The sequence below is a fragment of the Manacus vitellinus genome, unplaced genomic scaffold (assembly GCF_001715985.3).
Source record: "Manacus vitellinus isolate BGI_N305 unplaced genomic scaffold, ASM171598v3 scaffold_10_pilon, whole genome shotgun sequence".
Classification (NCBI taxonomy): domain Eukaryota; kingdom Metazoa; phylum Chordata; class Aves; order Passeriformes; family Pipridae; genus Manacus; species Manacus vitellinus.
The window spans coordinates 9,344,574-9,369,044 of record NW_021938838.1 but is presented as its reverse complement, the minus strand read 5'-3'; the positions used below and the strand labels follow the sequence as shown (position 1 = coordinate 9,369,044).

At 49.7% G+C, this 24,471-nt stretch overlaps 1 long non-coding RNA gene across 1 annotated transcript; it reads right to left on the bottom strand.

The window, feature by feature from the left end:
* Positions 1-244: 244 nt before the first annotated feature.
* On the bottom strand, positions 245-7,430 carry LOC108642318. Its single transcript, XR_001922549.2, has 3 exons — positions 6,870-7,430; positions 6,518-6,662; positions 245-533 (listed from the first exon to the last, which is right to left on the bottom strand). It is a non-coding gene; the product is annotated as an uncharacterized LOC108642318 (long non-coding RNA).
* Between the last annotated feature and the right edge of the window lie 17,041 nt (positions 7,431-24,471).

Genomic DNA, 24,471 nt, shown 5'->3' with positions numbered 1-24,471 from the left:
TAGAAAAAGAGTTGGAAGAGTTTCAGAGAAGAGCAACAAGGATGATCAAATGCAAAGAGTATTTTCCATGTGAGGAAAAGGTGAATAGTCTTTTTAGACTGGAAAAGAAATGACTGAAGACAATTATAGTATCAAGTTCGGCAAATAGAACTTGTCTGCAGTATGATTTCTCTTTGTCCCTTCAGTATAAGAACCAGCAGCACCCCATAAATTAGCAGGTAATAATCACAAAACAAAAAAGAGTTCTTTTTTTAATGTCATGTGCTGTGTCAGACTGCTTCACACAGGGTATGGTGGGCCCTCAAAGTTCATGTGCATTCAAAAATAAATTAAACATTTTAATGGGAGAAAAATATCCACTCACATTGATGGAATGCTCCCCTTCTGCTTCTGGAGCTGTGAGCTGTGTGTGGCTGGCACTGGCAGAGTGTTCTGGGCATCACGGCAGGGTCTGTGCCTTCTATACCCCAGTGCAGATGCACCAGCCAGACTCCAGGAATCAATCACCAAATTGCACCATCTTCTGGAACAAGCTACCAGTGGAGAAACAGAAAACAGGGGGTTTGTAGCTATGCTGAAACTTCACAGTTGATTTTAAGCCTCTTAGACAATATAATACTGACTGCGGGTTCCTACTCAGGGCTATCAACTGCAGCCTGTGCCAAGGTGCATGGAACCCCCTGTGCCATGCCTGCATGTGATGGAGTGCATCCCTGCACCAGCAGTGTGACTGATTCAGATCAGAAACCAGCTTCCCGGGATTTCCCACCAGCATCCTTTCAGATTGCCAGCCAGCAGCAGAGATCTGTGCAGCCACGAGGTGACAGGCACCAGGAGACAGCATTTTCTTCAAACCACGGAGAGGAATTAGTGCAAGCTAGAAGCAGCCCCCCACTGCCTTCTGTCCAGGGTGGGACATGCTGCCTGCTGGGCTGTGGGGAAGGAGGGGGCTTGCCCTTCAGATATGGCTTTCCCAGGTCAGCTGGGCTTGTAAGCAGACACTGTGGCAAACAATTTGCATGTTCTTGCGGTGTAAATCCTAACCTGATTCTCTCAAAGCTCCTGCTGTTGTGCTACTGTGGTGCTAAGCAATGTCTGCATGGTGGAATGCAATGCTATACCTTAAATACTTAAAATTAATTGAGAGCAGTGGGGGTTTTGTGCTGTGGGACCACACCAAGACCACTGATTGTTTACAGTCCTGTAGGTTAGAGCAGCAAGGCAGCTGCATGGGTTGCCTGGGCAGGATGGGCAGAATGGACAGGCCACTAAAGCAGCTCCTGGAGTCAGTTGCATGGTGCTGTTCCTGTTGTCACTTCAAGCAGTGCCTCTGCTTTGTCACACACTTCCTATTTTGCGGCACACTGCTCTCTGCAGTGCAATCACAAATCCTCCATCTTTTTATCAAGGTGATTCCTGATCACCATTATTTTTGCATACCTTCCACTACAAGAAAGAAGAGGCAAATACTGAGCTACAGTGAGTGCTTAGCCGGCACAGTAACCAGCCAAATTCCATATTAGCAGCATGGTTTAAATGCCCAGCCTGGTTCTACGTGGTGACCAAGAACACAGTGAGTGGAAGGGGCCCCTGCTCTAGTTTGGTAATGCTCCCCTATTTCCTCTATTTCTGGAGTTCATTAGTACAATATCAAAATTACAGACCACAACACTTTCCATTTCTTTCCTTCATTCTGAATTAAAGACCTTCTACTGAAGACTCTCACTTCAAAAACCAGCCAGGCACTTTCTAATATCAAGCAAAATGCCTGAAGAACAAATTGCTCCTATCAGAAATAAAGCATTTTAGTTCTGCCACAAGCAGAGAGATCTGTGTTTATAAGTCCCTCCAAAGGCAACTCCATCTTTCCTGCTTTCCTCTCATTTTCTTTTGATGCACAAAGCCTGCACACTGCAGTGTTGTGATTGGATTCAGCTTTGGAGCAATGTAATTGTAAATATTCATTGGAATCCAAGCTAGTTTTCCCAAGTCTCTCTTAAAGGCTCTGCAGCTATACAAACAGCCATGGTTCTGCATTAGCCTCACAGCCTGGAGGCTGCCTATTCCTCCCCAGCCCCAAAGTCTGCTCCTTCAGAGGTTGCATGGAGAGAAATCAGCCTTGCCGACCATTTTAGTCAATGCTCTATTATTTTCTTTATTCCCTCTTTAATGCCTGTGTTGTAGAACTGACTCTCAGATCCAGGTGCCCGGTGGGGTTCCTTGCTGGTGTCTACACAAATAACGGCTCACCTTGGCTCACAGTTCCCCTGGCTGTTGTGGCCATGTGTTTCTGTCCCTGTCTCTCTGCTGACAGTGATGAGATGTCTGCGAGTGTCTGGTATATGGTACATGGTATAGGGTACATGGTGTAGGGTATTGTGCCTGTGACCATTCCACCCTCCTCTGAGGATGCTCCATGGCTGCCCTTGCATAGTGGGGCAAGGCCAAAGGCAGCAAAATCCTACAGCTTCCAGGGAGCTGAGCCCCGTACATCAGCCAGACTCTGCCCTAGTGGTGCCTGGGCCAAACCCTGCATAGCCAAGCTGTGAGCCCCAAACCGACCATGCTCCCCAGGTGGTCTCTGACTGCAGCCATGTCCTGCACAACTCATTTGCAGAGCAGCACATGTAAGAAACTGCACGCAGCTATTCTGATGAGAAGGAAAATTGAATCCAAAAGTTCTGATAGCAAATCTATCCTCCCATCTCTGCCTCATCCACTCTTGTGTTCCCCACCACGGGTGGGACTGCACTGCTCCGGCCAAAGCCTGCGGCACAGCGGCACATGTCATGCAGATGGTGGTATCGGAGCCTTCATCACCCACTGACATCCTCCAGGCTCTGCTTGCTCCTTTCAGCATGTTACAGCACATGTTCTGCCTCCTGGGGAACCTGGCACCAGGCAGGTCAGCAGTAAAAGGGGCAACACTGAAGGTGATGTGGTGGGGCTCTGGGAAAGGTAGAGCTGTGTTTCAAAGTATGAACAGGGATAGATTTAGGAAATGAGCAAGGCTGGCATGAACCTCAAGAGACTGATAGTCCATCTTCCAATTCTGAGACAGGGGAACCTGCAAGTGCTGTGTGTATTGTGTATCTGTCCTTAAAGCTCTCCTGTAATGCAAGATCCTCAGAGCCTGGCAGTCTGTCACCTGTTCTGTTCTCCTCCCCTTTAGAAAACTGTTCCTAACCCGGATCTGTTCTGATGCAGGCTCTGGCCATTAGTTCTTGTGTGTTCCTTCATGGACAGGGAGAACAGATGGCTTTGTTCTTCCTTCCAGGAGTTTCTTAGATACAGCTGGTGTTGCGAATTTCCTCGGTCATGCAAAAATTAAAAATAAGAACAAAACCAACAAAACAGCCAGATCATAAATAACAAAAGAAACCCTGTCTAGTAGAACTCCCTACCACACAGAGCAACATCTATGAGTGCCCTGTGAGAGCAGATGAAGTAACAAGGCCTTTATAAAGATAACAGCTCCCAGAGTCACAACAGCCCATGGAGAGAAATGCCCTACTCCTGTAGATTCATTTCTTCTGGGGGCAGCCACCAAACTGTCCTCTTCATCTCCTTTCATACCCCAGAGGCATCAGCTCAAAGCCAGCTGCCTTCAGATGTGATGAAGGAGATATCCCTGGGGAAAATCCAGCCTCCAGCTGAAGGGAAGGAACGTGGACAACCAGATGGTCATGAGGAGGGGCTGGATGGTGAGATGTGCCCGGTGGCAGGGGCAAAAGGAACCAGTCTCTGGGGTCCCTGTGGGAAGCCACCCTCTCTTCTCCAGATACAACACATTGCCTTTCTCCCACCTGTGGTGTGACACCACAACTCCTCAGTGTCTGCCAGGGAGGGAGCGTGCCAGTGGACTTGTCTGCAGGACCTGACACACAGCCTGGAGCCCCATCAGGGTCCCTAGTGTGAGAACACAATGGTCCTTTTGCTGCACAGTCCTGGTGCAGAGGAGTCTTCCTGGCATGAGCTGAAAGCACAGTCCTTCCCTTCCAGCTCCATTTTCCAAAGCAGCCAGAGCAGTGTTCTTCGGCGCTCCTGCTTGGATGATTTATCCAGGTCACGGTGAGGACAGCTGGCTAACTGAGGTTAACAGCTTTCTCGGTTTCATTTCAAAAAGACATTAGCATGGGGGCTGTATTAAAGAACGATATGCCAAATCCTGATTCATTCACCAGGAAAGCTCACAATCAGGTGGGGGACTGAGATGACAGGCAGGGCTGCGCTGCCAGCCTTTCCGTAAAGGGCAGGACCATAACTCATGCTCCCCGTGTTAAATTACACCTGGCACTCCTTGCAGAGGACTCCTGGTGTGTGCTGCCTGCTGCAGGCACCCGGGACCACCAGCCTTGGGAGCCCTGAGCCCCCACACCAGGAGATTTATCAGCAACTGGGGCTGGCTCAGAAAAATATATTGGAGCCCTTCTGTCTGGAAGAAGGATGATGGGAAGGAAATATGACAGAGGTCTATAAAATCAGAAGTGTCACAGGAAGGTGACTAAGGAGTGACTGTTCATGGTCTCTTCCAATAAAACAGTGGAAATTGTCAGGGGACAGGTTCAAAACAAACCAAAGGAGTTGGCTTCTCATCCCATGCGTGGTCAAGCAGGGGAACTCGCTGCTACAGGACATTGCAGAAGTTGGATAAGATCTGAGTTACAAAATTAGTTTGACAAGTTAGAGATGAAAATTCCTCAAGGGCTGTTAAACACAAAGACTCCTGCTTGGGCTCAGGAAGCCCTTTCACCACAGAAGGTGGGTGAGCGTCTTGTGGTGATATCACAAATTTCTCCTGCTTTTCCCAGGGGAAAAGAGCTCCTTCCCAGGCAGGGGCATAAGCTGCTGCCAGACACAGAGCCAGGTGGAACACTGTTCTGCCACAGAATTGTGTTATATTTTTATGTAACAGGGCTTGATGCTCAGTACTTTAATTGGGAGTTTTGTAAGAGAAAGTTGAGAGCTGGGCTGTTTTATCTGCCACTTTCACACCAAAACCAGGAGTGAAACTCAGCTGAATTTGGTATCAATGGATGGGGAGATGGGAAGGGAATAAGAAGAAACAGAGTGTGATTCCCACCCTCCCATGCTGGGCTTGCACAAATCAGCAGACAGTCACCCATATGCATGTGCAGAACTCCTCCATCCAAACACACAGACAAAGGCACACACGTCCTGCTCCTGCCTTCACTGTGGGCAGTCGGAGCGAGGGCTCACCGCGCACAGCTCAGCCCACGCGCTGGGCTGGCTCCTCACACACAGAACAATGGATGATGTGGGAGTAAATGGAACAACATCTCATTACCTTCCTTCAAATGCAATGAATGTAATCAGTGCATTGTGTTCATATATGATGCAATATATGTATTATTCTCTATATATGAACATATTCATATGAATATATTAATCACCACCACATTAAATGAAACAAAATGTTTCCCCTTTGACTAATAAAAGGGACCCCCCATCCTGATTTTAAATGCTGCGCAGTGAGCTGCTGCTCAGACAAACCAGCGTTGCTGAGTTCAACCTGCCATCCAGCACCACCTGGTGCTTCGATGTCAAAAGTACCTGGTTTATTCTACTAGAACCCTGAGCATATTTAACTATCAAGTTGTTAAAATAGACACTTTTTTTTAACATCTTATGCGGTGCTGAAGGGGACAACAAGGGGGTACAGGTTAAGCAAGTAATGCTGCAGTGCGTGGCAGCAGCTGCCCAGGTTTCCAGGACCAGCTCTCCTCACCCCTGTTTGCCATGTGGATCCGAATGAGAGCTTGTGGTCAGAATACACTGAGGAATGCCGTGGAATGCCGGTGCCCAAGCAGACATCAGGCAGACAGCCAGATGGCTGCAGAGGCGGGAGCAACTGTGCTCTCCCAAGCCAGGCTCACATGCCAGAGGAACACACTGAGCAAAGAGTCTGACTCCTACAGCTTCTGAAACACAGGGGTAGGAGAGGGGGTCTGTAGCAGCACAGGGGCAAACAGACCCAGCATGGAGCAGACTGGCCCAGGCTGCCCAGCAGGCCTCCAGCAGGAAATGAGGGTGCTCCTACCCTGATGTCCGGGAACAAACTGAGGGTTTTATCCACAGCAAAATAGCTGAACAGGTCTCAGCAAGCCTCATCTCCTGGCTCACGGCACGTCACTGTCACCACCAGCCAGGACAGTGCTGTCCTGCGGCAGTGTCTTTGCGGCCACCCTGTTCCCATCTCTCCGAGGTCAGCAGCAGGAGCAACACCCAGGACATCTGTGCATGACAGCCATCACACCCCCACACCAACTGCGATCCCAGCACCCATTTACAGCCAGCAGAGCTGTGGCCATCTCCCTGCTGCCCTCAACCTTCCCCTCCTCACTGGGAGGTGACGGACTCTACTCTCGCATTTTCAGCCCTTTCTTATGCTACCATGTAAATGAGAGCAGCAGATTATCACTATTGTTGTGAATGCATCAGAGTTCCCTTCCCAGCCTGGGCTTCCAAGCTATACCAGGCTGGCATCTTCTCCTACCTGCTCCGAGCTCCCTCCCGCAGCTGGTGACTGGCCCCCAGGTCCTGGCTGAGCTGCTCGTCCGGCTGCATTTCTGCTCCAGTTCTGCCTGCCTCTCCCTCTGCTTGGTCTGCAGTTGATAGATCCTCTGCTCTTGAGCATCCAGCTATTGACCCGCCCAGGGAAAGAAAGAAAAAATGGAAAAAAAAATCAATTAATACTAAACGGCTTAACAAAACCCCGAACAGCACAGGCCTGATGCTGCTGGGGGTGGGGATTGGCAGGAGTAGACACCCCCCCACACATCAGCTGCAAAAATCTGATGTTCTGGGGACAGGAAGCCAATATGGTAGGTGTGATTTGACATGCTCACCTGCAGCAACCAGACATGTCCAACTCAGGGAAGGCAGAGACTCCACTGCACCAGGGCACCTGCCTCTGCTCATGGAGGGGTATCAGACTGCCTGGGTGAGGGAAGCAAAGAGCAGCTGAGCAAGACTAAAGTTATTCTAACCAGTAACTAAACACCCAGCTGCTGTTCTGGCTGTGTGCTGAGCTCTTCAGGCATTTCCCCTGCGCTGTCCTTGGAGCAGAGGGGAAGGGGCTCAAGTACCCCACAGTCTGGCCACCCCCTCCTGTCCTGCCTGAACAGGAGCAGCTCTGAGGGCTCAGCATTTTCACTTCTTGGTGTTCCAGGTGTAAGGAGTTTACACAGGGTGGGAGCAGGGAAGGATCATGGATGTCAACTAAGGAGCACTAGCACAACAAGACTAGAATATTGACCCAGTGCGGCAACAGTCCTGAGGCGAAGCCACTCTCCCGATGACTTGGCAATGGATACCTCAGGGATCCTTGCTCACCTTCTTCAGATGGGTGAGAGGAGCCACAACCAGCTGGCTCTGCGTGGCTCCTGTCCTGCTCAGAATAGGGAGGTAAGAGAAAATGCTGGCCAAGCAGCTCAGGAATTGGTCTGCTTGGTGGTTTAATTTAGCACAAGAACTCCTCTGTGCTGCTGGCTGCAGACTGTGCCATGCCCTGCCATAACCAAGGGTCCTGCGTGCAGCGACACTGACACTGCAGCTGTGAACAGCATCTCACTTCTGCTGCCCAGGTGTGTCCAGAAGCAGCGCTGTGCCCTGGGAAAAGGGGCCTCCAGAGCTTCCTGTGGACACTGCTTGGCCACCACCACCTCAGCTCCAGCTGGCAGCACTCCCTCCTTTGGGAGAGCCATGCTTCATGGGGGGAGGCTCTCCCAAGAGTGTCATCTCCCAGAGGCTTCTTCCTCGGAGCACGTGTCTGTCTGTCCTGCCAGCAGTGCCACTGTCCCTGGCCCCCCTGAGCCCAGCTGTGCCCCACATTGCTGCTGGGCACAGTGCTGCTGGCATCCACTAACACTGGCAGCAAGAGGGGCCTCATCAGTGTTCATTGACTCTTGTTAAACCTAGAGAGGATTTTGATATTAATTAGATGCTAACTGATTAGTAAAACATATTTACTGAAGACTGTCACCCAGCTGTCAACATTCAATAAATACATTAATAATCAATTTGCATGTAATTAACATGAAATGATGTTAATGTCTACATTAAAAATGCACTGTAGCACACAGAGGTGGTGTGTGGCCTGCGGGGCCGGCATGGCACTGGGAGGGCCACACCTTGGCACAGCCAGGTCCCGGCTCCTGCAGATAGGGGCACAGAGGGTTGTGCTGGGCAGCTCACAGAGCGGGCATTGGGAGGTCCTGGGCAGAAGGGTGGGCACCCACCACCAGCAGCAGTCTGGATAGATTCCAAAGCCATGGGCTCGCAAAGCTTTGTCAACAGGGATAATGAGAGATAGATGAGAAATGGAGAGGAGCTGATGTCTCCTCACCATTCCCCTTCCCCCAGCTGCCAGGCAGGTGAGTGTGTTTGGGAGGCAGAGTGATTCTAGGATTTTCAATGCAATGAGGGTCCCTGCCAGTTCCCCAGCACCAGGAGTGCCTGTGACAACAAGGGATGTCACAAGGCTCCATGGAGCAGCATCTGCCTGTGAGTCCAAGCTCGCTAGGGCGTGCATCCTGCCCAAAGCAGCACTGCTTGCCTGAGTTTCCCTCCTTCCCCACATACCATTCAGACAAGCCCACCTTTCCTCTGTCCCCACATAGCCCCACGCAGTGATGTGCTTACAGCAGGAAAGAAGGTGGCATGTTTAGGGTGAGCATCCCCCACCCCCACCCCTTCCTCTCATTTAAGTGGAATCAATTGTGCCATTTCTGCTTTGCTTTTCAAAAGCAATTACTTTCATGTCATTTTTACAGACATTCACGGAGAGCGAGAGAGTGAGGGCTTGATTATCCCCCCTCCCATCCCCATCCTGTGGCTTCCGCAGTGGCGGTGAAGTATTAAATTAAATGAGGTGTCTATGGAGCGGCGATGGTTTCAGGTCAGAGGCGCTATGGAAAGCTGTATGCTGCACTGCTCCTGTATATGTAAATGGATATATTAAAACCACTGATGTCAACTTGCAGCACTCATCTCCTCTGCTCTCGGGTGATCAAAGCTGATTGCAGAGGCAATTACTGCGAAGGAAAAGAAAATCACGGCCTCCTGCTCATCCCTGAGCTACCGGAGTTTAATTGCTTAGTGTAGCTGAAGCTGCCTCTCCATCTCCCTGGTGTGCACACACACATGTGGGAGCAGCGCACGCCTAGAGACAGACAGGAATGGACATTTTTGGGGATGGGCAGTGAGAAGCACCCCAAGCAGGGGAAGACCACAACATGAAAAATAATGGTGCTTAAAAATGAATTAAACCACTACAGCAGGCAGGGCTGTATCTTAGCAAGCTGCTGGATCGATAGCACAGGGAGAAAACCAGGGCAGCATAAATAGATGCCTATGAGACAGACTCTCCTGTTCTCTGCTCTCTGGTCCAGGATTCACAGTAAGTCTGGTTCAGTCTTTTACAGGCTGTAGCTAATCAGATTCCCAAATCCTGGTGACACAATCATGACCCCTGTTTTACAGTTGAAGTGACATGAAGGGAAGGTGTCGGTGCTGTCCTGAGGAGTCCCAACTCCTCACCCTGGTCTCACCTTTGTGTTTCACATGGGATTCCATAGGTGCACTGTGAAGGCAGGGGACACTTTAAGGCAGGGGACACTGTAACACAAACACAGCACTTGACCAAGTCACAATGAGCCCCGTGTCACACACCTGCCTGGGTTGCCCAGCTGTACCACAGGGTCACTCAGTGCTGTGGGGTCTGACCTGTTCTGAAGCAGGGAGGGCTGAGCACATGCTCTCTGCATGCACACCTGTACCTGGTCTGAAGCAGGGCTGAGCAAAGCATAAGGATCTGTCACTAAGGTGTTACAAGGGAGCAGGAGAGTAATAAAGAAGATGGGGAGAGGAGGCAAACAAAAGGCCTGCCTTCCCGCCTGAGGGCAGTCACAGTCAGCCCTACAGCACCACAGAGGTGTTGGCATCACACTCACACAAGGCAGCAAAGACCCCAAGGCTCTATTTTCTGCTATAACCCAATTCTCTCTGATGTCTGTTGCTCTCCTCCCACCCTTGGCTGGGCTGAGTGCTCCTGTCAAAGCCATACTCACCTGACACCCAGGGAATGGGACAAACCCAGAGAAATCCAGTGCTGCAGTGCATAGCCAGAACAGCCACCAGCAACAATTCCCTTAAAGGCAGAGGAACAGAAACATCTAATGGTGAGGACAGTTCTACCATCCCACAGCTGTGTTTGAGAATGATGAGTTTGGCCCTCAACAGCAACTGTTTACAAAATTATAAGTGCTAAGTTACTTGCTCTTCTGAATTTTTGACCCTTGAGGGTTTCACTTTTGTGCTTTTCTCCTGAAGCACTGGAAAGTGAAGTATTGGGGTTTTTTTAAATTGCAACTGAAGCCTGGGACTCTGTTCTTCCTGCTTGATTCTACAACGGGAGCTTCAAAAATCCACAGAAAATCAGGAAACCCAGAAGTAAGCCCTGTGATCTGCTCTTGCTGTGGGAGCACCAGAAGCCCTTGGCAGCACTGCCTGGCCCCTGGCCACGGATGGGCTCTGCCACGCGCCCTCCCCTTCTGCCCTGTGAATCCAGATTTTCAGCCCAAGGATGCAATTCCTTTTTTATGAGCTGCCTGTCTCTTTTTGTTTAGCTGAGAGTGCTCGAAGCCCTTCCCCCACCTTCTTTTCCACCGCTGCTGCTGGTTTTATTCAATTCAACACTTGAGGGAACTGCAGATGAAATGTCTCTGAATCTAAATTGCCAGCGATAGATCTAACAGCCTTTTTCCCTCTCCCCTCCCCGAACTCCCCTCAGACAGAATGCTCCAGCACATTGTCTCTGCCATGCTTGGCTCCAGCTGCAGAATGGCAGCACCAGGATGGGAACATGGCAGTGGGAGCGTGGGGTGCACAGCCCTCTCTTGTCCTGTGTGCAAGCATGTGAAGGGAGAGGAGGTTGTCCAGTCCGAGCATCAGCCTGAGGAGATGGGAAACGTGCTCTTCTTTTGGGTGGGAATCAAGGGAGAACATCCTCACTATTGGTGGTGCCTGCATGCCCAAGCACTGCCAGGCTTAGTATGGGGCATGTGATGCCAGGCGGGCAAATGGCACAAGAAAGGCTAGGAGGGGCTAAACTTCTTTCCATACGGAAAACCCTTGACCTTAGAGCATAGAAAAGTGGTCAAAAGGAAAAATAGCAAGCCAAAGAGGAAGAATGAGCTAAAGCTGGGAGACACAGAGGAATTAAGAGCCTGAAGGAATCCATACCTGGGGAAGAGGCTCTTGAGCAGTCCTGCCAAACAGCTTCCTCCACAGAGCTGGGACTCATGGCATTATCTTCATGCTGGGGAAATTAAATGCTTTTTGCCCTTTGGCTGCAGAGAAAAATAAGAAAATATTGGCAGAATATTACTGAAACAATAAATATTTTTTTCTGAGTGTAGAGAGAGAAAGTGAAGCGTTAACTATATGAGGGATGAAATACTTCACTGGACAACAGCTTAAAAATGTCAACTTTGCAACTTCAGTATTATTTTAAGGAAAAGACCAGTTGGTGTGTTTATTCCACAACTGTAAATGATGTCCACTCAGATAATGAAAACCAAAACTGACCTCTGTCCCACTCTCCCAGTCCTTCAGTCCCATTCACTCCTCATATACAGATGGTCAGTATGGAAGCTTCCCTCTCAGCAGAAGCACATTTGAGAACAAAACAAATAGATGGGGTATAAAAATAAACATACCAAGAGGCGTCATGCTGACTGCATTATAGATTTTCATATCTAATTAAAAGAAAATCTGCCTTTGAGTGTCTGTCAGGAGAACAGAGCCCTGCTGTTGAACCTGCGGCCTGTCCAGGGTCTGGAACAGTGCAGGTTTCCACGGAAATCTGGCTCCTTGTCTGCAATGAGAGCTCCCCCTTCACAGGAGGTTTGCTGCAGCAGGGCTGCCATGGATCCAGGCGTTTTTACACCCGTCACAAGGAATAATCAGACAGCCCTTGGTATGAAGTGCTGGAAAGGGAACTGCTGGGTGTTAAAAGGAGCGGAAAAGGGATCATAAGGCAACAACTGAACACCGCCAAGACACAGTCCCTCTGGCAGAGCTCTGGGTTGCCTTCTCAATGGAAAAGTCAGGGTTTTCTGATGAAACAAGAAAACTACAACTAGGCAGCTCAGAAAACACATACCTTCCCTACCCGACATCCCCATGTCCCGACTCGCTGTGTGAAGGGTGCAGACATGTTCCTCCCACCACTCATCTCTTCTCACTGCAGCATCCTCATCTCCCACTGGCCTATCAGGTGATGACACATGAAACACAGGTCACTGGGCACACTCTGAAGTGACAGGCACAGGGTCTGGTTTTCAGGAGCAATGGATCTGTGCAGCTCCCATGAGCACCACAGGGATGCTGAGGAAGGGAAAGCAGAAGCTGTAAAACAGCTACACTCATCATTGACACACACATGCACTCTCATGTAAGTGAGGGGAAGCCCAGAAAAAGAAGATGAAAGCTGGGCTGAATACACAGAGGAGCACAGACAAACACAGAAGTAAGCGAAGACCTTAAAAATATACGAGCTTATTCTGAGGTCCTGGTGACTGCACTGATGTTATTGCCAAGCTGCAAAATGGAATGATTTCTGCTGGAAGATCACTGACACAGAAATCACCCCAGTTGTTCAGTGTCTGCATGAAAAGCAGGACCAAAAAGGGCCTCCACATACCAGCTGGTTTTCATCTCTTCACCAGTGCTATGAGACAGTCCTGGTGCACCTCCACTGCAGCAGCTGTGAGCACCCGCCTGCTTCACTCGCTGACCATGGCTGCAGGCAAGTGTGGTGATACTGAATTATAACCAGGAACTTCACTGGAAAACCTTCAAGGAAATTCTTATCAATCTATCTCAAGATTTCCTGAGGACACAAATTCCCCAGCTCTTGTCCAAGGAAAAATCTGAGATGCAAATATGAGGATTTGATACACATGGATGTATCACCCTGCTGTTCGCTGTAAAGTTAGTCTGATATGTCCACTGGAGACCAAGAGCATGTAGAAAAAACCCACAAGTGAAGTCTGTGGCTTTTGGAGCTGGTGCCAATGCATCCATGGTTGCTCTATGGATAGCTGAGGCACATCTGTCAATACTTGAGGGCCCCTTCTATACTGAAGAAATACACAGTACCTATAAACACTGTAAGAAAATAACCTGTTCTGTGAACACATTACAGCCATGATGCAGAGCCCCACTTCATCCACTTCCATGGCTGAGGCTTTAGCAAGGAAACAAACCTCAGCTCCAGCCTCCTGGCCAGGGTCTGTGAGCTAACTCCCCCAGATCACCCACTGCACCCCAGACAGCCTTGATTCTGCAGCTCATGAGGGTGACCCCTCATGAAAACAGCTGTTCTGAGGGGACAGGGATTCCCAGCACACACTGTCACTCACTGAACACCCCTCTGAACCCCTGCTCCTGCACTAGAGAGAGATCACTTGTCTCGGAGCAAGACTTGCTGCTAAGGGAATGTGGCTCGAGCTAAAGGAAACAGATGGGCCCTTCAGACTGTGAGAGCAGGCACAGGCAAAGGGCTCCAGGGCAGCACAGCGCAGCAGAGAGGAGACACTGATCTTACTGGGGCTAAAACCTGCTCTGACAAACAGCAAGGCTGAGCTGACTGCTGGGACAGGAGCCCAGTGTGGGCAGGTCCCACTGCAGTGGCAGCACCATGGGCAGGCTGAGGGCTGGCAGTGGAGCCCCTGCCCTGTGCCACGGTCGACCTCTCGGCACCCACAGGCTCCAAAGAGCTCCCAAGGGCAGCGAGGCTCTCCCAGAACCTCATCAGCCATTGCTGACAGGAGGTTTTGAGGCAAGGTGAGAAAATATCACACAGATAAAAGGAAAAGATAGGAGGAAAACCTTAACCTCACTTTGCAATCATACTAGCTTTGTCAAAATAAAAGTCAGAGCTAAATCCTGCTGCCACACACCTTCCTGCTCTGGAAACCGCTCAGGCACAGACATCTTCCATTAGCTGCCCATTGCAGGCACAAGGGAGAGACTCCAGCATTATGTCTGCACAGCAGCACCAACAGCAAATGCTGCAGCAGTAATGGGAGGTTGTTGTGATGTAAAGCAGCAAGGTCACACGGTGTGTCCAGGAGCCCTCAGAAAGGCAGAGGCTCTCCAGATATTGCAGAGGGAAGCTCAGAATTGGTCTTGGTTCATTAGGCTTTGCCTGAGGGGTTTTCTTCCACTGTTAACTACAAACAAGGTTCAGGTTTCGTGCGTGCAATGCAAAAAGGTGAAGGGGAAGGTTTACCAAGAGCCATTTGTAAATATGCTAAGTCAATTCAGATCTGTTTTTAAAACCCATCAGATATCCTGTGTACTAAGTCACCTTAAACAAGAACGCTGAAAAAGATCTGTCAATACAGCAGCATCTTTTTCTGCATAGAAATTTTACATCAGCTCTGGCAAAGAGTCTGTGCATAAATTACAGGTCGCAGAACACACAGTGCAATTTCCTTCCCTCCAGGCACCGACACTGTGTTCCCCTGCAGCCCGCCTGTTCCTCCCAGCTTTATGACCCCGGTGAGATGAGCTCTCGCTGTTTTTTTCCTTGTTACATTCTGATATTTCAAAGCATGGCCTGCTTCTCACTCCCATCTCCCTGCTCCACATTATTAATGAATTGGAAAGCAGACATCATTAGTTTTTGGAGACCATTTCTTTTAAAATTTACAGAACCCTTCATCTGAATCCCCAGAGCCAGTCTGCTGTTCTCATCTTGGAATCTTATTAGCATCATATCTCCTGGATCCTGCCATGCAAACTGCATTGCTATGCACTTTCCAGCACTTGACCCTTTTGCGGACGGAATTAATTTTCTCTTTGAAGCAGGAGCAGCATGCTGTTGTGCTTGTTAAAGGAAGAAAACTCACAGTGGAACAGAGGGAACAAGCAGAGGATATTCTCAGTTAAATATAGGCCACTATAAGGTTTTATATAGGTGGGCTGAGAAAGGGAAAGATTGGCCAAAAGAAATAATAGATTGATGACGCTTTATTAGCAGAAACATCTCCCAAAATAGCACACAAATACACTGATGGACAATACTCACTGGGAATTTCTGGGTTTATAGCATCTCCTGTTCAGCAGCATTGCCTTCTCTGTAACCCTCTGCATCCTCCACTTGCTTATGTATCCAAAATGCACCCAGACTTTTGGTTGTGGAATTAATGTGACAGATATGAAGAACCAGAATTTGATCCCTGCTCGGGCCAATTGAAAGGTGCCCAAGCGCATAAATTAAAGCCCAGGTACACAGAGGTGGTTCTCTAAAAGAGAGTAACATCTAGCATCCCAAGGACATCAGTGTCTTTGCCATGATTCCCTCAAAAGGCAAAACATTCCTAACATATGAAGTAAACTAGAAGATGTAAAGTGTTTGTTGCTCAGTTTGGGCTATTTCTAGTTCCACGGGACTCCTGGAACTGAAAAATTTCCATCATCTGCATTGTTTTTATGGTATTGGTCCTGCTGTCTGGTTTTAGCAGCAATCTTTACTATGACTGCTGTAGAGGAAACTCCTTAGGTGAAGCCTTCATCCTTTCCAAATTCTCATCAGGAATAAGTTAATAAAGAACTGCAGAAGTTTATTTTTAAGTAACTTCTTGCAAAAAATACAAGGCCAAAGATCCCAGAATAGCAGAGCAAGGCTTACAGCTTCACTATCAGCAAAGTGACCAAGCTATACTCGGGAATTGGAATGGGTCCTGGATGGCTCACACAACCAGAGGTGGGATGGGTCACCTGTTTAAATTGAGAGCTGACTGGATTGCTCTTTTCTCATTGCTGGGCAGTGATCCAAGTGAAAGAACCAGAGAGGGATCCAGTTCATCTCAATCACCCCAGGGAGCCACAACCCTGGAGTCCTACTCAAGTCTAAAGGAAGAGGAAAGGCTACCGAGCCTGGTGGGACTGGAAACAACTCATTCCTCTCTGCACACACCTGACCTGTCCACCAAAGCCAGCCCAGAAGTCAGCCCTGGAGATGGTCTTTGCTGTGAAGGTTAGTTCTACCTCATTTAGCTCACAAACAGCCAAATCTTGACAGTGCCATCCAGGCACTTCTTCCAGCTCTCCAGAGGCCATGTCAGAGTCATATTCAGCACCTCAGTCACCTCTTTCTCCCCTTTCTATCTTGCCACAGCCTGTAACATTGGTCTGTCTGGGAAAGCAAGGATCCCAGACACAGGTTGCTCAGGCGGTGATAGGATGGTGCCTCATGGTGTGCAGAAACCCTGGATGTATTTTCCAGGCTATTGTGCTGGTAACACTGGGTGAGTGAGTATCATGTCTATCACCTTACCCTTTACCATGTCCTCCAAAGAGCGAGAACTGGAGAACTGTGACTCACTGTTTTCTCCTCATTTACTCCTCACCTTCGGAAAACGTGGGGGACATTGGTGCAGGATTTTTCAGGCAAACGGTGTTACAGCGGCAGCACAAGTGCCAGAGACAGACTGGCAAGAGCTTATGAATAGCACGATGGATGATCTATAGCCAAAGCCATGGGCAAGCACTAGCCATTAGTCTGGGCGCTGGTAATGCACTCCCTGAGTCCATTACTCACCAATCCATCAGGCAGCCTGCTACAGACGGAGAGATTCCAGCACTTCTAAATCTGTAACGCGATGGCTGGCAGCCTGCACTACATGCCCTAGGTTACAAGGGCACAGAGGAAGACAATTCATTTTGTGTCATAGCCAGTATTTCTTCTTCTCCTTTGCTGTGTGTACTTAAGAAATGGACCTTCTATTATCTGCAGATTGATAGCCAGGAGAATGCTCTGGTGTCTCCGATCACATTTACTACTGAGGAAGCTTTCAAAGGATGCCAAACCTCACAGTTCTCATTAGCTGGACGAAGTTATGGAAACATGCACAAGTACAGATGGAATTTCTTAATTTATGAGCAACGCCTACAGTTATTTTAGAAAAACACTACAATTATGAGATACTATCGTAACACTGGGTATGACAGAATCAATGTTGCCAGCATAATCTGGGCCCTTCTGTGTAAGCATATGCTATGGGCTCCAATGCACATCTCACACTATCCTGGACTCATCCACATGGAGAATAATGTGCACAGAAGAGGTATCAGTCAGTGCTTCCTGGTCTCTGCCACAGCTCAGTGTGTGGCTCCAGCTCCACCTTGCATTTAGTGCCCACTTTTCAAACCTCTCACAGAACTTTGTTATTAAGCTGCTTGTGGAATTCCTATGACATTCATCACTCTCAATTCTCCAGGAGCATTCCCTAATCTCAGCACCCCTGTGAGGAAAAAGTTTTATCATCTGCACTTTACAAATGTCAAATAGAGGCAGAGAGAGACCCAAGCATCAGATTTGTCCTCTTATTTTACGTTCTTGATTCAAGGTGTCTAGTTCTGATTTGTGAAGCACTTAATGACTTTATAGAGTTTCATATGTTTCAAGCAAAAGCATGAGTGCTCAGCAATTCTGCAAAGAAACACCTTCATGTTCCAGGATGAAAAAGTGGAAGACAAGGACAATTAGAGCTGTCTCTGCAAGGGTCCTGGCTCATCCACTGCCTCCAGTAACATAACAAACACAGCAACCCAACAGCTGTATCTGTCACTAAAGGCAGCTCCCAAGCCACTACCTGCCATCCATCCGACACTTCCAGGTTCCACAGCAGCAGGGTGAGGAATCCCTCACACAGCAACCACCTGTGCCACATGCTGATCTGTTCCCAGCGCAGGATCTGTGCACACAGCAAGTCACCAAAGAACAGGCACTTGCACCTGGGGCTGGGCTGAATTGCACCAGCATGCCAGGGTCTGCAGGTTGGAAATGTGGGTCAAGAGGTGCCAAGCAACCAAAAAGAGAGTCTTTCCATGCAAAATGTCAATACTACCTTTATGTGACAATATGAGTCAATATTTATGTGGAAATTAAACATGGGAACTTCACACATTAAAATTTAAATAGCAAATCAACTTTGAATCCACAGTTCCAGCACATGTTTAACTTTCCCTTGCCACAGCCAAAATCTGTAATGATGAACATACGAAAACCTCCCTGTTCTCTTCCCTGACCCTGTTTTTCCCCATCCGCAGCTGCCTTGACGCCTGTTTTAACCAAGCTTTTTATCCAGGACTCTGAGCAGAAATAGGAAATGCTGCTCATGTCCAACATGGGTGGATTCATGTTGTGGTAAGCACAAGAAATTTCTCATTTCATGGCTTCTGAACACCCAGATTTGCAATTCAAAAACCACTGACATATTTTGGTTTGTTTTCCTTTTCTGAAGCCAGTCTGGCCATAAGAGAACGGGGGCAGCCTGAAGCGTGAGGCATGGCCAATGCAACCCACAGGAGCTCCCACTCCCTGCCCTGGCCAGAATGAGGATTAGGAAGCAAGGAAATGGAAAAACGAATAAAAAAATGGAAAAACAATGCAAGGAAAAGCATATGAGCCTGAAATCAAAGCTTTGTCATGACAAGGAACATCACCATCCCATGGAAGGAGGAAGGGACAAAGGGACGCACAGCGATGAAATAGGAGCAGTAGGAATTCATTTGCCTTGGAGGCATCCCCACGCATGAACTCACACAGGCACAGAGCAAACCCAGCTCCCGCTATTCCTTCAGGGAACCCTCACCCTCAGGCTAATCCTAAAACAAGCATTAACCTACTTATTGCGCCCTGGGGCAGTTTGCAGGGTGAGGAAACTGCCTGTTTGGGAGGAAGGGGAGCAGATCTCAGCATCTTAGTACAATAACCTGAGAGCAACAGCAGGAACCTCTTGTCATTTTGGCAGAGCTGTGTTAAGGCAGGACACCCTCCAGTCCTTGTTTTGAGCCATCTCCTCACATGATTAGATGTGTAACAAGTGTAACTTTATTAGAACAGATGTGTCACTGTTTTAGGAGCCCTTTGCTGGGGCAGCTTGGGAAACTTCAGCTTCTTTCTTCTGCCACTAAAGCTCTGCCTGCACGAGGGCCCAGGCTGAGTCACCTGTGCCAGATCTGTTCTGTCTGTCTCATGGGATGGGGGAGGGACAAGGGGACAACATGATGATCCCCCTGCTCACAAGACACCCCCAAATCTCAACTGCTCTCGAATAGGCAAACACCACCTGCCAAAATGGGGGAGTGCTCTGGGGCCAGGCTCACCAGGTTTGGCTGGTTGAGCAGTGTTGGTCCCTTCAGCAGATGTATCCTGCATCATCTGTTTCCCCTGGCTCACCACCAAACCCCAAAAACCTGCTGTTGGCCTGACTGTCACCCCGGCTCTTCAGGAGCCAACACCAGCGTTTACATTTGGATGTATGACCACAGCAGCAGGAGATACTGCTGCAGTTTTTAGCACAGGTCACCATGGTTCCACCTTTGAGACACAGAGGTGTAGGTGCTGGAGCAGAAAGTCCCAGTCCTGTGTGTGGGGACAAGGGCAAAAGCAAAGACAAATAAAACAAAATCACTGAGCTGGCAAAGTGAGTGGGTACCACTGGGATGTGCAAAACATGAGAAAGGATGGCAGACACTGTCTGGGGGAGCAGAAACCACAGGCACTGTGTGAGCAGGCAAACAGGAGGGCCAGGGGGAGAAGAAGGGAGGCACCAGCTGGCTGCAAACACTGAGTGACCACGGTGACAGCACTGCTGGCCTTTGCTGGAGGGCTTTCACCTCTCCTGTGACAGCTACAGCCAGTGATGTCCCTGTACTTTACACCTCGGAATGTACACCTAGGAAAGGAACACATGGTTGGTTCTAAGGAAGACAAACCCCTAACCTCTCCAGCTAAGAGCCTAATCCTGCAAAATCTGCTCCTTCAGTTACTGAAGCAAAGTCTAAGTGGCTGAATTTCACTGTGCCAAGATATTTAACCATTTCATTGCCAATCAGAGCTATCTCTGCAAACATAGATCAGCTCCAGTGACCACTGTGGAGAGAGTACCAGAGCCACAAACAGGCCAGTCTGATGCTTGGAACCTTAACATCAGGCTGAACATAAGCATCCTGATTTCCATCTGGGAATTCAGCAGCTTGTCCTGTTTTGCTGAAGATGCCATCCACACAGCACCCCTTCATTCCCTGAGTCTGCAGCACACAGACAATATCTGCTTGTAGCATCTTTGACACTTTTGAGTCATGCTGTACAGAATTGTGCTGTACTGCCTCATCTCACTGAATCTTTGGCTCCACTGATCCCAGGACCTGTGGTCTGGTTACCATCCTGGTACCTTAATTTTATCTACACTGAAGAACATAGGAGCTGCACATTTTACAGTCTGACTGTTTTCACTGTATATGTTTTCTCTGTTCTGCAAGTGATCAGCTTGGTTCTTTTTAGAGCCTGCAGTCAGCTTTAATCTACTTAGCTGGGATTAATGAGAGATTTGTTAAAGATTTAAAGATTTTATACACTTTGCTTACAAGTATTGTTATCTACAACCATCAGGCAAAAAGCCCCATGCAGACAAGCTGTTCCTGATGCCAGGCACAGTCAGGTGTGCCAAGGCTGGTAATGTGATGCTGGTGGCTGATGCCTATTACTGGCAGATCAGTGCCTCCATGGACCTGGTCAGACAGCAGTGCTCAGACTCTGCCTGCACCTTGCCCTCTTTCTGCAAAACTAAGCAAGGATGGGACAGAGCTGCCAGCTCAGAACGTGGGTCACTGAGTTGGCATCAGCAGCTCACACTGTCACAGAGTTCAGCACTGATAGGAATGGAAAACTGAGACCATCCATCCAGCTGAGGCTGGCATTGCCTGACGGTGCATGCCTTACCCAGGAGAGGTGAGGAGGGAACTGGGGGTCCTGGAGGTTATCTGTAACTGTACCCCACTACTCAAACCAGTAGTGGTACAGGAGGAATGGAAGGAGGCAGTAGTTGTTTAAAAGAGGGACTCTATGTGGCAACTCTTCTTGGTGGAAATGATAACAACTGGTAATGCCAGTAGGCACATGGCTGAACTGTGCTCTGCTGGGGGGGCCCCAAGGCACAGAGGAGTCCCATCTCACAGGTCCCTGGATCAGTGTTGCAGATGACTTACCTCATCAAGAGACAGAGAGTAAGTCCTGCAGGCAAAGGCCCCAGGAAGTCCCAAGGACAGAGCTGCAGGGAATTCTTCCAATGCCACCGGTGAGGAACCACAGGAGAACACTGGAGGAGAGCAACAAGGGTCTGTCAAGCATGCTCTGTTCAGCTGACAAAATGCACCACCTCAATAGAAACCCAGACCATGAATGAGCAGGTCTGTGTGAGGGATTCCTGATGCACTGTCCCTTATTTTGACTTACAGAGACCAGACTATCTTGTCTGGCAGATATGGAGGTTTCAGTGTATGTTCTGGATGAGCTTTCCTTCTCCCACCCCAAAGAAGCTCTTTCATCCCTAAATACAAAGTTCAGAACATTTGCCAGTCCTCGCTGCAGTATCAAAACCATGAGAGAACCTTCAGGTGTTTTGGTGGTTTGATAAAAATATCAGAAAACAGCAAAGAGTGCAAGGAGTGGGACCAGGACCAGCACACCACACAGCCCAGAGCACAAGGGGGACTGGGACCAGCTCCCCATGCAGCACATGGCATGAGGAGGGGACCAGGACCAGCTGCCTGCACAGCCCAGAGCACAGCGAGGCAGCTCTGCATGGAGCTGTGGGCTCTCCCCAAACAGACACTGAGTCCCCTCTGGCACCTGCTAATTACCCCACAGACCGAGTTCCTCCTCCCACCCATGGCCCAGCCTTGCTGCTGGCCAGCCCTGACAGTCTGCCCATCCTTGTCCCCATCTGGAGAACCAGCACTAATCGCAGTGCAGAATCTGCTGATGCTAAACCACAACAGATAAGCAGACATTCTCTTCTCCTTTCCAGCCTGCAGGAGTCTTTGTGACAAGCAAAGCAGAATGGTTTGCCTTGAGGTTAAAAACATCCCTGACCCCTGGCGCTGCAGGGCCACTGATCATGGAGCCATGGGACATTCCCCAGGGCCACCATCCCACTCCCTCCCACTGCCCTTGGCCCTTCCTGCCCTCCACAAAGCACCCGGTCTCCAGCAGGAAACACTGGTTGTTCCCAGTGGCCCTGGTCCTGCACTGTCTCCAGATCAGACTCAGCTACTTCTCTGTGCCAGCAAGGACCAGTACAGGGAGAGTGACTCCTTGGTGCTGGGGGGACGGTCACCCTGCAGTGAGGGGGCAGGCACCAAACCTGAGCAACAACAAGCAAAAGATGCTTCAGAGTCTGGCTGTGCTGCTGCCTTTCACTGGTGTCACACAGAGTATGTGCCAGTTTGTACCCTGTACCTGATGCAGAGGGTCTCTTCATATTCCTGCAACAGAACTCCCCAGTCACAGGTAAAAGCACAGTCTATGAACTCACTTCTTTGTCCTGGAGGCACTCAGCAAGACTCTCACTGTCACAGCCTGGAGCTGCATGCACTAAACAAACCAAACGCACAGACACAGTGTTTTGAAACTGATGAAAAGTGTGAGATTTGTCATTTTAGAGGTAGATAGCACCAAAACTGATTTGGAACCAGTAAGATAAACACATCTGGGTTTTACAATTGAAATGCAGACTCTCAAGAACAACAAATCACACTTTCTTGCCCAAAAGCCCTTTCAGGGACCTCCCAGAGCCGAGGAAGGCCAATGCTGAGCTGCCCCGACCCCTGGGCTCTCCCATCCCGCTGCTCCTCGCTGGATGCTGCCCAGAGTGGGCAGGCTATGACCCACACAACTTTCCACGGGCCAGTGCATTATTATTTACCCTCTCCCCATGCAGGCAGCTCGGGGCAGTGGCATCCCCAGGTCCAAGAGCCCACCTGCATCCTCCTGATGCTCCCCAGATCACCAGACATGCAGGGAAGAAGGAAAAAAAAGACAAAGTCTTGATACCTGTCCTGCATGTCCAGATATTCCAGAGACCTTTCCAGTGCTGACGCCGAGCACTGCGGCACTGGGGACGACACTCAGGGTCCCTCCGCTGGCAATGCCAGCCCTGCGCTGACCTCGTAGCTCTCCCCAAGGTCATGGAGCTCGGATCCAAGCAGGGACTGGACCTGGCACGTGGCAAACCAGCAGGAATCCCACCGTGCGGGTCAGTAGAGGCAGAGGCTCGAGGCAGCTCTCCGATGCACCGTGCCCATGAGCTCACTTACCTGAATGGTGCAGGGGCTCTGCAGCTGTGGAGAGCCCTGAGGGACCTGAGCGAGCCCTGGCTGAGCCACCTGCGGGACTGCCCGGCCGTCCAGCCCCGCGCCCCAGCCTCACACCCTCAGAGAAGTTTGAGGGGAGCAGGTGGGGACTTTGCAGAGGGAGAAACAGAAAATAAAGCAAGAGGACAGGGTGGGAAGGGGCATCAGTTCTTACTCCTGAGTGTTTGGGCTGCTGGGCTCAGGCAGACTTTGCAAAGCAAGCGTGGACCCTCCTGGCAGGGCAGCCGGCAGCTGCCTCCCCACGCTGCAGTTTTTATAAATTCTGGGAAACACTTTTAGACAGACACTGGCACTCATAAATTATACAACTCATTTGCATATTCCAGTCATGAGACATTATGCAAATGTGACCTGATTTGCATAATGGATTCCTCTCGTCGCTTCACTTGCTTCATGCTTTTAAAAAACGAAATAAAATGAAAGCACGGGAAGGTGAAAGCAGCAAGTTCCCAGCGTCGCTGCGCCTCCTCCCGCCACACCGTCACCCTCACCGGCAGCACACTGGGGCGAGGGAGAGCGAAAAAACAAAGCCCCCACATGGGTTATTTCTCTCGTAATTACAACAAACTAACTTTCCCGTGGTTGTGATGCTTCATCCCAAGCGACACGTTGGAGCCGATAAGGGGAACTGAGCCCTGGCAGGCGGGATGAGCCCATGAGGGCCGGGGGCCCTCCGACGCCCCACGTCGTCATGCAGGGTGCTTGGGCTGGGCAGTCCTGTGGTGCGAGACATTGCCGGACTCTGATGGGACTTTGGGGGGGACAGCTTCCCTGCTGAAACTTCAACAGCACTCGTCCTGAAAGGAGGGTGGGTGGGAGAGGCGAGGGGAGGGGTCATGTTGATTGTTTATAGCAAAATACAGTGGTGACATGTCCAGAGGATGAGGCAGGAGCATCAGCTGCCCCAGCCACACTCCAACAGTCGACGGCCGTCCATCCATCCCTCTGCAGTGGCTGGTTTTGCTGCGAGCTCTTCCCTGCCCCCCTGCACCCGCGCGAGGCAGAGCCGTGCCAGGCGGCTGGCGTCCGTACCCTGTGGGAAAAGTTAACTGTAATTCTTCAGCTTTTAAAATCAATTAACCCGTGTGTTAATTAACATCAAGTCGACGGGAGGAGGAGGAGGAGGGGAGAGCGGGAGGGAGGAGGGAGGAAAAGAGCTGCAAGGGCGGATGGCAGCGGAGTTGGCACAGTGCCATCCATTCAGTGGCAACGCCA